Source organism: Dendrobates tinctorius, unplaced genomic scaffold (assembly GCF_039654945.1).
Source record: "Dendrobates tinctorius isolate UK_male_01 unplaced genomic scaffold, ASM3965494v1 ptg000432c, whole genome shotgun sequence".
In the NCBI taxonomy this organism is placed as follows: domain Eukaryota; kingdom Metazoa; phylum Chordata; class Amphibia; order Anura; family Dendrobatidae; genus Dendrobates; species Dendrobates tinctorius.
Window position 1 is genome coordinate 571,567 of NW_027362095.1, and position 12,862 is coordinate 584,428.

At 47.1% G+C, this 12,862-nt stretch overlaps 4 non-coding genes across 4 annotated transcripts; all 4 read left to right on the forward strand.

The window, feature by feature from the left end:
• The first annotated feature begins 1,184 nt into the window (after window positions 1-1,184).
• Window positions 1,185-1,257, forward strand: TRNAV-UAC (transfer RNA valine (anticodon UAC)). The gene has a single exon. It is a non-coding gene; the product is annotated as a tRNA-Val (tRNA).
• Window positions 1,258-11,504: 10,247 nt separating this feature from the next.
• Window positions 11,505-11,577, forward strand: TRNAV-UAC (transfer RNA valine (anticodon UAC)). The gene has a single exon. It is a non-coding gene; the product is annotated as a tRNA-Val (tRNA).
• Window positions 11,578-11,672: 95 nt separating this feature from the next.
• TRNAV-UAC (transfer RNA valine (anticodon UAC)) lies at window positions 11,673-11,745 on the forward strand. The gene has a single exon. It is a non-coding gene; the product is annotated as a tRNA-Val (tRNA).
• A 769-nt stretch (window positions 11,746-12,514) lies between these two features.
• TRNAV-AAC (transfer RNA valine (anticodon AAC)) lies at window positions 12,515-12,587 on the forward strand. Its single transcript has one exon. It is a non-coding gene; the product is annotated as a tRNA-Val (tRNA).
• Window positions 12,588-12,862: the final 275 nt, after the last annotated feature.

Genomic DNA, 12,862 nt, shown 5'->3' on the forward strand with positions numbered 1-12,862 from the left:
GTCTTTGTTCTCGATGGCTCGTCATGACCACAGTAACCTTCCGCAGCTGGATTCTGTAGTGTAGTGGTTATCACGTTCGCCTAACACGTGAAAGGTCCCCAGTTCGAAACTGGGCAGAAACACGCTGTTACCCTTTGGTATCCAAGCTTTTGCCTTTCAGTTCTTGATCTTGATTGCTTGTTGTCACCACAGTAAGCGCTTGCGTCCGGTTTTTGTAGTGTAGCGGTTATCACGTTCGTCTCACACGCGAAAGGTCCTCAGTTCGAAACTGGGCAGAAACACAGCGTTCCTCTTGCAAACTAGTGCTTTTGACAATGAGTGCTTGATCTTTAATGCTTGCCATGACCACAGTAAATGCTCTTGTCTGGTTACTTTATTGTAGTGATTGTCCTGTTTGCCATCCTCCTGAAAGTTCCCTGTTTTGATCCCGGGCAGAAACATGTGGCTTTTCTTTATTTTGATCAAAACGTATATTGTTGGCTTAATTAGCCTTAGTTAGCATATTCTATTGCTGGTTTAATGAGCATTACTTTTACCAATGTGATTATTTCTACCCGTTTTTGCTTTTGGCAAGCATGTGTGTTTTTGACAGTGTCTAAGTGTTCCTAATTCAAGTAACACCTGATAGGATCAAGGTGCGAAAGCAGGCATCTAGGTGCTTTTTCTTTTTGGCTTTTGGACAAAGGCATGAGAATGTTTTGTGGAAAATGGTTTTGTTTCCCTGTTTGTTCTTTTTCCAATAGCCTGACAAATGAAAGGTTCCTGTGTTGCAAAATGCACTTTGTCCTGTCTTCAGACATAGAAGAAGACCTCTTGACTTTGGCTGGATGTTTTTTTCTTCTTCAAGTTCATTTCAGCATGTTTAAACATCTTTAGCTTGGCATGGAGTTTCTGAAGTGTAGTGGTTGTCACGTTCACCTCACACGCGAACGGTCCCCAGTTCGGAACTGGATAGAAGCATGACATTAGGCGTTGATATTAAAGCTTTTGACGTTGAGTCTTTGTTCTCGATGGCTCGTCATGACCACAGTAACCTGCAGCAGCCGGTTTCTGTAGTGTAGTGGTTATCACGTTTGCCTAACACGCGAAAGGTCCCCAGTTCGATACCCTTTGGTATCCAAGCTTTTGACTTTCAGTTCTTGATCTCGATTGCTTGTTGTCACCACAGTAAGTGCTTGTTGCTGGTTTCTGTAGTGTAGCGGTTATCACGTTCGCCTTACACGCGAAAGGTCCCCAGTTCGAAACTGGGCAGAAACACAGCATTTCTCTTGGAAAATCATCTTTTTGACTTTCAGTGCTTGTTCCTTATTGCTTGCCATGACCACAGCATTTTTTGTTTTTTTTAAATCAGTTGGTTTCTGTAGTGTAGCGGTTATCACGTTCGCTTTACACGCTAAAGGTCGTCTGTTCGAAACTGGGCAGAAACACAGTGTTTCTCGTGCAAAATAGAGCTTTTGACAATGAGTGCTTGATCTTTAGTACTTGCCATGACCACAGTAAATGGTTTTGTCTGGTTACTGTAGTGTTAGAGATTGTCCTGTTTGCCATCCTCCTGAAAGTTCCCTGTTTTGATCCCGGGCAGAAACATGCGGCTTTTCTTTATTTTGATCACAAACGTATATTGTTGGCTTAATTAGCCTTAGTTAGCATGTTCTATTGCTGGTTTAATGAGCATTACTTTTACCAATGTGATTATTTCTACCAGTTTTTGCTTTTGGCAAGCATGTGTGTTTTTGACAGTGTCTAAGTTTTCCTAATTCAAGTAACACCTGATAGGATCAAGGTGCGAAAGCAGGCATCTAGGTGCTTTTTCTTTTTGGCTTTTGGACAAAGGCATGAGAATGTTTTGTGGAAAATGGTTTTGTTTCCCTGTTTGTTCTTTTTTCCAATAGCCTGACAAATGAAAGGTTCCTGTGTTGCAAAATGCACTTTGTCCTGTCTTCAGACATAGAGGAAGACCTCTTGACTTTGGCTGGATTCTTTTTTCTTTTTCAGTTTCCTTTCAGCATATTTAAACATCTTTAGCTTTGCATGGAGTTTCTGAAGTGTAGTGGTTGTCACTAGAGTTGAGTGACTTTTGGTTTTTTAGGGTCGCGTTTCGTTTCGTGAAACCCGACTTTTCCAAAAGTCGGGTCGAGCAAGATCGTCCGATTATAGGGAAAAGTCGGGGTCGTCCCAAAACACGAAACCCAATGTAAGTCAATGGGGAATAAAAGTCAGCAGTGAGAGGAGGACAGGAAACACACCTACAGTGCCCATTTGAATGCCAAAAGCATCAATTCTTCTTACTTAAGCTTGTCAACCTTAATTAACTTCATAATACAAGTTACGCACTGAAAAATGGGGGTTATTTTGCTAAAGTTGTGGGGGGGGAGGGCTGGCTGCAGGTTTTCATGTGCCCTGGGCGAAAGAGCGCCCCTTTAACACATACCACAACTCATCATGCTCCGATACGGCAGAGAAATAGCGGTATAGTACAATGAAAAATACCTCACTTTTTACATCTCATGACGAGGCCCATCTATTTCTCCATACAGAATCATTGGTCCCATATAATGTTTGAAACAGTATATGATGAGCTCTACATAATGCTACAGTATATGTTGGTCCCCATGGATGAAGCTCCACTGTCTTATGGGCCCAAATAATGCTCCAAACATAATGGGCCCCATTTCTAATGCTCTAGTGTATAATGGGCCCTGTAAATGCTGCTCCAGTGTCTGATGTCCACCTTTGGAATGTTCCAGTGTATGGTGGGCCCCATCTATCATTCTCCAGAGTATAGTGCTCCCCAAAAATTGCTGTCCCAACATTGAAAACAATCAAATAAGTCTCCTCGCTAGGGAATCCCTGTACTAGTCTGGACTCCTCGTCATCCCCATCTTCCATTTCACTGCACAGTATTTCAACTTTGCAAGTGCTGTGATCCTGGGCAAGCAGGGGGGGCCCACTCGTTGGCGACGGCACTGGCACAGGGCCCCTGATAGTACGTGTGTCTGATGGCGGGTGGGCCGAACCTGCACTTTCATCTGCATCTTCCTCTTTGTCACCGTGTAAGATGGAACTGTATATGGGAAGGGTAACCTGAGTTTCATCAGGGTCAGATTCAGGTCGTGTAGCGTGCGAGGGGAATGTAGTGGTCTGGGTCAATGTACCAGCAGATTCATCGAGCAATGGTTGGGCATCAGTGCACTTGTGTCGCCCCCAGGAGTACGGTCACCACAGTGGCATTACCTTCTTCCTAGGGAGTGTGATGTCATGCTTGGGAGCAACGAAGGATCTCTCTAGCAGGTTAACTGATTGGGCGGCGTTATTCCCACGAGTCATGACCCTCCAAACAGCTTTGATGAAGGCAAAGTGTTTGTTTTACGTGGGCAGTATGGTTGCAAAGCTGAACCTTAAAGGAATGTCCAGAAGGGCACCACCAGGAGTGGAGCCTACGGTTAAATTCGACTCCACCTGGGAAACCTCAACCATGCCAGCTACAGAACAGATGCACACATTGCAAGCTTAATTCCGTTAACGAACGAGACTCCGTCATGCCCCGCGGTCCGAGTCCGGCTTACTAGAGGGACACGTGAGGCTCTGGCACATGAGATTGGCCAATAACTGGTGTGTCATGCCCTTACATGTCCGTGGCTGCATGTGCGCTACACTGAAAAGGCCAGCGTTTGTCGCTTACAGGTGCAGATAACCCGCTGAACAACGTTAGTGATGGGGATCACTGATTACAATTATTACCCGCGAACAATGATTTCCCAGTAAGTGCAGGTCAACCGCAGTTCCGGAATTAGGCCTAACCATCATTCCTGAAAAAATGAAAAACTTACGTGTGCAAACCACAGGTGCTGTAGCTTGCTTAACAGCTCGCCAGCCGTTCTCACGCCCTGTATGGATTACACGTGATTGCACAAAGGTGAGAAAGGGTACCGTATCCCCAGATAACATGTATGGATAGCGTACACATTCAAAATATATGTCTATACATCAGGAGGCAGGCTCAGACGGTGTTAGGCCCAGTATGGATTGCACGTGATTGCACAAAGGTTTGAAAGGGTACCGTTTCCCCGGATAACATGTATGGATAGCGTACACATTCAAAATATATGTCTCAGGAGGCAGGCTCAGATGGTGTTAGGCCCAGTATGGATTGCACGTGATTGCACAAAGGTTAGAAAGGGTACCGTATCCCCGGATAACATGTATGGATAGCGTACACATTCAAAATATATGTCTCAGGAGGCAGGCTCAGACGGTGTTAGGCCCAGTATGGATTGCACGTGATTGCACAAAGGTTAGAAAGGGTACCGTATCCCCGGATAACATGTATGGATAGCGTACACATTCAAAATATATGTCTCAGGAGGCAGGCTCAGACGGTGTTAGGCCCAGTATGGATTGCACGTGATTGCACAAAGGTTAGAAAGGATACCGTTTCCCCGGATAACATGTATGGATAGCGTACACATTCAAAATATATGTCTATACATCAGGAGGCAGGCTCAGACGGTGTCAGGCACAGTATGGATTTGACGGCCCAGACTACACAGCGGAGGAGCAGGGAGAGGTAAAGATTGCAAATGCTGGGGCCCTGCCCAAGCAAGGGGGGCCCACTCGTGGGCGTCGGTACTGGCACTGGGCCCCTCATAGTACGGCGGTGTGTCTGACGGCGGGTGTGCACCACCACCGTCAGAGACACTTGATTGCACTATGAAGGACCCTGTACCAGTGCCCGCGCCCAAGAGTCGGCCTACCCACCTGTCCAGGGCAACGGCACTCGCACGGTGTCGTGCGCTAGGTGGTGACCCCGGCCATGGGGGGGGAGGCAGCACAGTTAGGGAGTTTTAGAAAGTGGCATATGTTGATGTTGGACATTCAGCTGATGCAAAAGGTGAAATAGGTCAAGTCCCAGGAAGAGGTGGACCAAAGCAAGCCATTTTTCTGTCACCCTATGTGTCATCAGAGGAAGGTGGGACAAAATCCTTGGAAACCCATGCATGGTTCATTTTAATGAAGGTTAGATCATCCACATTTTGGGTTGACAGACGGGTCCTTTTTTCTGTCAGGATTGATCCAGCTGCACTGAAGACTCTTTCCGATAGCACACTTGCAGCTGGGCAAGCGAGCTCCTGTAAGGCATATTGGGCCAATTCAGGCCAGGTGTCCAGTTTAGCGGCCCAATAGTCAAAGGGGAATGACCTGTGTGGGAGAACATCGATATGGGAGGAAAAGTAGTTTGTAACCATAGTTGACAACTGCTGTCTCCTGTCACTTTCCATCGATGCAGTATTACCAGTTGTGTGAGCGGTACTTGAAAAATCAGTCCACAACATTGTCATGAAACCCCTGTCTCCAACGCCACTTCTGCTGTGTGCACCACGAACACCTCTGCCAAGCTGCCCCCGGCCCGTACGGCTCGTGTGAGAACCATCACCGCTGCTGTGTGCTGGGAATGCCTCAAGCAACCGATTTACCAGAGTTGCTTGTTTATTAGCCAATATTAGGTCAAGGTTCTCCTGTGGCATGATGTTTTGCAATTTGCCTTTATAGCGTGGATCCAGGATGCTGGCCAACCAGTAGTCATCATCGTTCATCATTTTGGCAATGCGTGTGTCCCTTTTTAGGATCTGCAAGGCATAATCTGACATGTGGGCCAATGTTTACTTAAAAAGCCATCCCTGGACCAGAACTGCACTGCTAACTACAGACCTGTCTCTAACCTTCCCTTCATCTCTTATCTCCTGGAACGCCTGGTCCACTCCCGTCTAATCCGCTATCTCTCAGATAACTCTCTTCTCGACCCCTTACAATCTGGTTTCCGCTCTTTACACTCTACTGAAACTGCCCTCACTAAAGTCTCTAATGATTTAATAACAGCTAAATCGAAAGGTCATTGCTCCCTGCTGATTCTCCTGGATCTCTCTGCCGCATTTGACACTGTGGATCACCAGCTCCTCCTCACTATGCTCTGCTCTATAGGCCTCAAGGACACAGCCCTCTCCTGGTTCTCCTCCTACCTCTCTGACCGCTCCTTCACTGTATCTTTTTCCGGCTCCTCTTCCTCTTCTCGTCCCCTTACTATCGGGGTCCCGCAGGGCTCAGTCCTAGGCCCCCTCCTCTTCTCTTTATACACTGCCCCTATTGGACAAACAATCAGCAGATTTGGGTTCCAGTATCATCTCTATGCTGATGACACCCAATTATACACTTCTTCCCCTGACATCACCCCTACCCTAATTCAAAATACCAAGGATTGTCTGTCTGCTGTCTCTAGCATCATGTCCTCCCTCTATCTGAAACTAAATCTCTCTAAAACTGAACTTCTTGTGTTTCTCCCCTCTACTAACCTCACTCTACCTAACATCGAAATAACCCTGGAGGGTTCAACCATAACTCCCAAGCAGCATGCCCGCTGTCTTGGGGTCATATTCGACACTGAACTTTCCTTTACTCCGTACATCCGATCACTCAGTCGCTCTTGTCACCTGCATCTTAAAAACATCTCCAGAATCCGACCTTTTCTCACCTTTGAAACTGCTAAGACTCTTACTGTCGCTCTTATTCATTCTCGTCTGGACTACTGCAACTCTCTTCTGATCGGTCTCCCTCTTACCAAACTTTCTCCTCTCCAATCCATCTTGAATGTGGCAGCCAGGGTCATATTTCTGTCCAGCCGCTTCACCGATGCCTCCATCTTATGCCAGTCATTACACTGGCTACCTATTCGCTACAGGGTCCAGTATAAACTCATCTCTCTCTCCCACAAAGCTCTCCACTGTTCTGCACCGCCTTATATCTCCTCTCTCATCTCTGTCTATCGCCCTACACATGCCCTCCGTTCTACAAATGACCTAAGACTAACATCCCCCGTAATCCGAACCTCGCACCTCCGTCTCCAAGACTTCTCTCGTGCTGCTCCAGCTCTCTGGAATGCACTTCCCCAGATGATCAGACTGATACCTAGCCCTGACCTATTCAAGCGCGCTTTGAAAACCCATCTCTTCAAAGAAGCCTATCACATCAACTACTCAGCAAGCTAACTTTGCCCTGTTCCCGCCTTCCAAATATTATTCTGAATCTGCACCCTACTATTCATCTGTCTCCACACCCTTCATGCACATGATAACTGCACTTGATACTTGTCTATTGCACTTAAACACACGGGCTGATGACCGGATCATGCAGCTTTATATGAAAATCCCTATTATAATTGCCAGACCTGAATTAACAAGCATTTCTCACCTACTGTGTCCCCCCATTTCCTTGTAGATTGTAAGCTTGCGAGCAGGGACCTCACTCCTAATGTCATTGTTTGAATTGTCTTAACTTGTATTGAATTTATTGTCTGTACATGTCCCCGCTTAATTGTAAAGTGCTGCGGAATATGTTGGCGCTATATAAATAAAAATTATTATTATTATTAATGTTCCCGGTGTCAATGATGCACTGCGAGTGCTGGTTGGAGGAGCACTTTCTGGCAAATCCACATCCCTCCAGTCATGCACAAACCCTGTACCAGACCTTGCCACGCCAACATTTTCACTTGCCCCACGAGATGCATCCTCCTCCCCTAAGTAATCATCCCCATCCTCCTCCTCCTCCTCCTCTTCTTCCTCCACCTCGTCCAGGAGAGGTCCCTGAGCAGACAATGGCTGAATGTCATCAAGGATTCCCTCCTCCTCTTCCTCCTCATCAACATTGGCTGCAGATGCCTGCTCCTTAAGGTGCGTCAAAGTTTGCATGAGCAGACGCATAAGTGGGATGCTCATGCTTAGGATGGCGTCGTCTGCGCTTACCAGCCGTGTGCATTCCTCAAAACACTGAAGGACTTTACAGAGGTCTTTCAGCTTCGACCACTGCACACCTGTCAACTCCATGTCTGCTCTCAAAGTGCCTGGCCGTGTATGCTCCCACAAATGCATTATGGCCTGCCTCTGCTTGCACAGCCGCTCCACCATGTGCAGGGTGGAGTTCCACCTTGTTGCAATGTCGATAATGAGGCGGTGGTTGGGAAGGTGGAGCAATCGCTGCAGCTTCTGCATACGAACGGAGTGTACAGGCGACCGGCGGATGTGCGCGCACAGTCTTCGCACCTTCTGGAGCAGGGCTGTTAACTCAGGATAATTTTTGAGGAAGCACTGCACCACCAGGTTCAAGGTGTGAGCCAAGCAAGGTATATGGCTGAGTTTTGAAAGGGCTATGGCTGCCACAAAATTACAGCCGTTATCACTAACTACCTTGCCTGCCTCAAGATGTACACTGCCCAGCCATGACTCAGTTTGTCGCTTCAAGTACTCGGCCAGAACCTCGGCGGTGTGTCTGTTGCCCAAACACATCATCTGCAACACAGCCTGCTGACGCTTTCCACTAGCTGCTCGATAGGGGGACACATCGTGTGCAACAGTGGCAGCTGCAGATGGAGTGCTCGTACGACTGCGCTCTGTGGACGAGCTTTCGCTTCTGGTGGAGGAGGAGGGTCGAACGCCTACAGCCAACTGTTTCCTATACCGTGGGCTAGGCAGCACTGTCCCACCACCGCTGTCCCCTGTGGACCCTGCATCCACCACATTAGCCCAGTGCGCAGTGATGGACACGTAACGGCCCTGGCCATGCCGACTGGACCATGCATCAGTTGTGAGGTGCACCTTTCCGCTCACTGACTGCTTGAGTGCATGGACAATGCGGTCTTTCACATGATGGTGGAGGGCTGGGATGGCTTTGTGAGAGAAGAAGTGGCGACTGGGTAGGTCATAGCGTGGTACTGCATAGGCCATGAGTTCGCGGAAAGCTGTGCTTTCCACCAACCAAAAGGGCATCATCTCAAACGAGATTAGTTTGGCAATGTGGGCGTTCAAACCCAGTGTACGCGGATGAGAGACTGAGTACTTTCTTGACCTACTCATAGTGTCTGGGAGGGTGAGCTGGACTTGAGAGCTGCATATGGTGGAAGTAGCGGTGGACAGGGCGGACTGAGAGAGGGTTGATGATGGTGATGGAGTTGGTGTTCTTTCTGATGGCCTAGAATCAGTCTTTCGTTTATATAACAGTGGGATTCCCTGACTGCTGTGGCCTTGCAACGACACCTCAACATTTGCTGCTGTGCTAACCGGTGGGCTTACAGTGGGGGAAACAATGTAGCGTTGCTGACTACCTTCGTTGTGATCAGTTGCACATGTGGCACTTGAGGTTTGGTGTTGTGTCCACGCTTGCAAGTGCATGCTGGTTAAATGTCTAAGCATGCAACTGGTATTCAAATTTTTCAGATTTTTCCCTCGGCTAAAGGTCTTTGCGCACTTCTTACAGATAACCTTGGCCTGATCATGAGGATTTTGTTCAAAAAAGTGCCACACTGCACTCTTCCTACTTTGGCAGACATTTTGCGGCCTAGCACGCTGTGATCTTTTGACCCTCTGGACAAGCTGTCCAGCAACTCTTTTGATGTTTGGAACCTGTCTTTGGAGTGCTCCGGGCCTGCCAGATAACAGCTGTTGCGATGTTGATGTCTGCTGTGGATGCTCCTCATCTGAGCTATTGGAAGCAGCACCCTCTTCCCCCAATGGATGCCAATCTGGGTCAACAACTGGGTCATCCATCACCTCCTCTTCTATGTCATGTGCACCTTCCTCTGTGTCACCGTGTATGGTGGTATAGTGTGCGGGAAGGGGCACCTGAGTCTCATCAGGGTCAGAATCTGGCTCTGTACACTGCGAGGACAATGTAGTGCTCTGAGTGAATGTACCAGCAGAATCATCCATCAGCGGCAGTGCATCAGTGCACTCCATGTCAGATTCATCTTGGCCTGGGTAATTCACCATTTCACTTGATAATCCAGGCATGGTATGTGAAAACAGCTCCATGGAGTAATCAGTCGTATGGCCTGCGTCATCCTTCAATCTTGGTTGGGGTGAAGGACACAAGGAAAGGTGTGGTTCATGAACATGAGCCTCCAATGACGACTCAGTGCTTTTACTTTTTACAACTGAAGAAGAGGAGGCGATAGAGCTGGAGGCTGAGTCAGCAATGTAAGACAAAACTTTTTCCTGATGCTCTGGCTTTAAAAGCGGTTTGCCAACTCCTAGAAAACTAAGCGTTCGAGGCCTTATGTAGCCAGACGATGACGCAGGCTCAACACCTCCTGCATTCGGTCCTATTTTGCTCTTGCCACTACCATCAGATCCACTACCAGCACCATCATTACCAGCTGCCAACCCCCGCCCAATTCCACGGCCTCTTCCACCAGCCTTCCTCATTTTTGGTAGAAATGTAGACAAAATCCAACAAACTATATAGTAATGTAAAACAAGGTACAAGGTGTCTATAGGACAGGCGAGATTTTGAATTTCTGCAGACACTTGTGGACACTGGACACTTTTGGATTGTGTGAGGCCCAATGAATATCTGAGCGCTATGTGACAGGCTCGATGGCACAGCTGTGACCAAAGTGACTAGAGGATAAGGGAGATTTTGAATCTCTGCACACGCTTTTGGACACTGGACACTTTTGGATTGTGTGAGGCCCACTGATATCTGAGCGCTATGTCACAGGCTCAATGGCACAGCTGTGACCAAAGTGACTAGAGGATAAGGGAGATTGGATTGCTTTTAAAAAAGCAGTTTGCAGAGCAGTGGGTAAACAGCAATGCCAGCCTGTCAGGAAGCCTTAAAAGGCAGCCCAACAACCAACACCACTGATACACCACAATATAGCCTCCCCTTGCACTGCACACACAGTGACTGGTGTGTTGTGCAGGCCAAATTGCTAGCAGCAGAAGCAGTTTTTTTTCTTCTCAGCAAGACAAAAAAAAAAATTGGGATTGCTTTTAAAAAAGCAGTTTGCGGAGCAGTGGGTAAACAGCAATGCAGGAATGTCAGGAAGCCTTAGAAGGCAGCCCAACAACCAACACCACTGATACACCACTATATAGCCTCCCCTTGCACTGCACACACAGTGACTGGTGTGTTGTGCAGGCCAAATCGCTAGCAGCAGAAGCAGTTTTTTTGTCTTCTTCCCTACCTAACGCTCTCCCTACAGAATCAGCAGCAACCTCTCCCTATACTGAGATCGGCAGAAGTAAGATGGCGGTCGGCGTGCACGCCCTTTTATACCCCCTGTGACGCCCACCAAAGCAAGCCAATCACTTGCATGCCCTTCTGAAAGATGGTGGTGACCCCTGCCTATGTCTTCACGTTGCCCACAGTGTCCTTGGATCTTGATTGGCTGAAAAAGAGCGCAAAACAAACTTTTGAAACGCGACTTTGGCACGTAAGTCGCCGACCTCGTGGCCGACCTCATCCTAGGGTCGGGTTTCGTTTCATGAAACCCGACTTTGCCAAAAGTCAGCGACTTTTGAAATTTTTCGACCCGTTTCGCTCAACTCTAGTTATCACGTTCACCTCACACGCGAACGGTCCTCAGTTCGAAACTAGGCGTTGATATTAAAGCTTTTGACGTTCAGTCTTTGTTCTCGATGGCTCATCATGACCACAGCAACCTGTTGCAGCCAGTTTCTGTAGTGTAGCGGTTATCACGTTCACCTTACACGCGAAAAGTCCCCAGTTCAAAACTGGGCAGAAACACAGTTTTTCTCTCGGAAAATAATCTTTTTGACTTTCAGTGCTTGTTCTTTATTGCTTGCCATGACCACAGCATTTTTTTGTTGTTGAACCGGTTGGTTTCTGTAGTGTAGCGGTTATCACGTTCGCTTTACACGCGAAATGGCCTCAGTTTGAAACTGGGCAGAAACACAGTGTTTCTCTTCCAAAATAGAGCTTTTGACAATGAGTGCTTGATCTTTAGTGCTTGCCATGACCACAGTAAATGGTTTTGTCTGGTTACTGTAGTGTAGTGATTGTCCTGTTTGCCATCCTCCTGAAAGTTCCCTGTTTTGATCCCGGGCAGAAACATGTGGCTTTTCTTTATTTTGATCACAAACGTATATTGTTGGCTTAATTAGCATTAGTTAGCATATTCTATTGCTGGTTTAATGAGCATTACTTTTACCAATGTGTTTATTTGTACCAGTTTTTGCTTTTGGCAAGCATGTGTGTTTTTGACAGTGTCTAAGTTTTCCTAATTCAAGTAACACCTGATAGGATCAAGGTGCGAAAGCAGGCATCTCGGTGCTTTTTCTTTTTGGCTTTTGGACAAAGGCATGAGAATGTTTTGTGGAAAATGGTTTTGTTTCCCTGTTTGTTCTTTTTTCCAATAGCCTGACAAATGAAAGGTTCCTGTGTTGCAAAATGCACTTTGTCCTGTCTTCAGACATAGAGGAAGACCTCTTGACTTTGGCTGGATGTTTTTTTCTTTTTCAAGTTCATTTCTGCATGTTTAAATATCTTTAGCTTTGCATGGAGTTTCTGAAGTGTAGTGGTTGTCACGTTCACCTCACACGTGAACGGTCCCCAGTTCGAAACTGGATAGAAGCATGACATTAGGAGTTGATATATTATAGCTTTTGACGTTGAGTCTTTGTTCTCGATGGCTCGTCATGACCACAGTAACCTTCCACAGCCGGTTTCTGTAGTGTAGTGGTTATCACGTTCGCCTAACACGCGAAAGGTCCCCAGGTCGAAACTGGGCAGAAACACGATGTTACCTTTGGTATCTAAGCTTTTGACTTTCAGTTCTTGATCTCGATTGCTTGTTGTCACCACAGTAACCTCTTGCAGCTGGTTGCTGTAGTGTAGCAGTTATCACGTTCGCCTCACACGCGAAAGGTCCCCAGTTCGAAACTGGGCAGAAACACAGCTTTTTCTCTTGGAAAACGATCTTTTTCACTTTCAGTGCTTGTTCTTTATTGCTTGCCATGACCACAGCATTTTTTGTTTGTTTGAATTGGTTGGTTTCTGTAGTGTAGCGGTT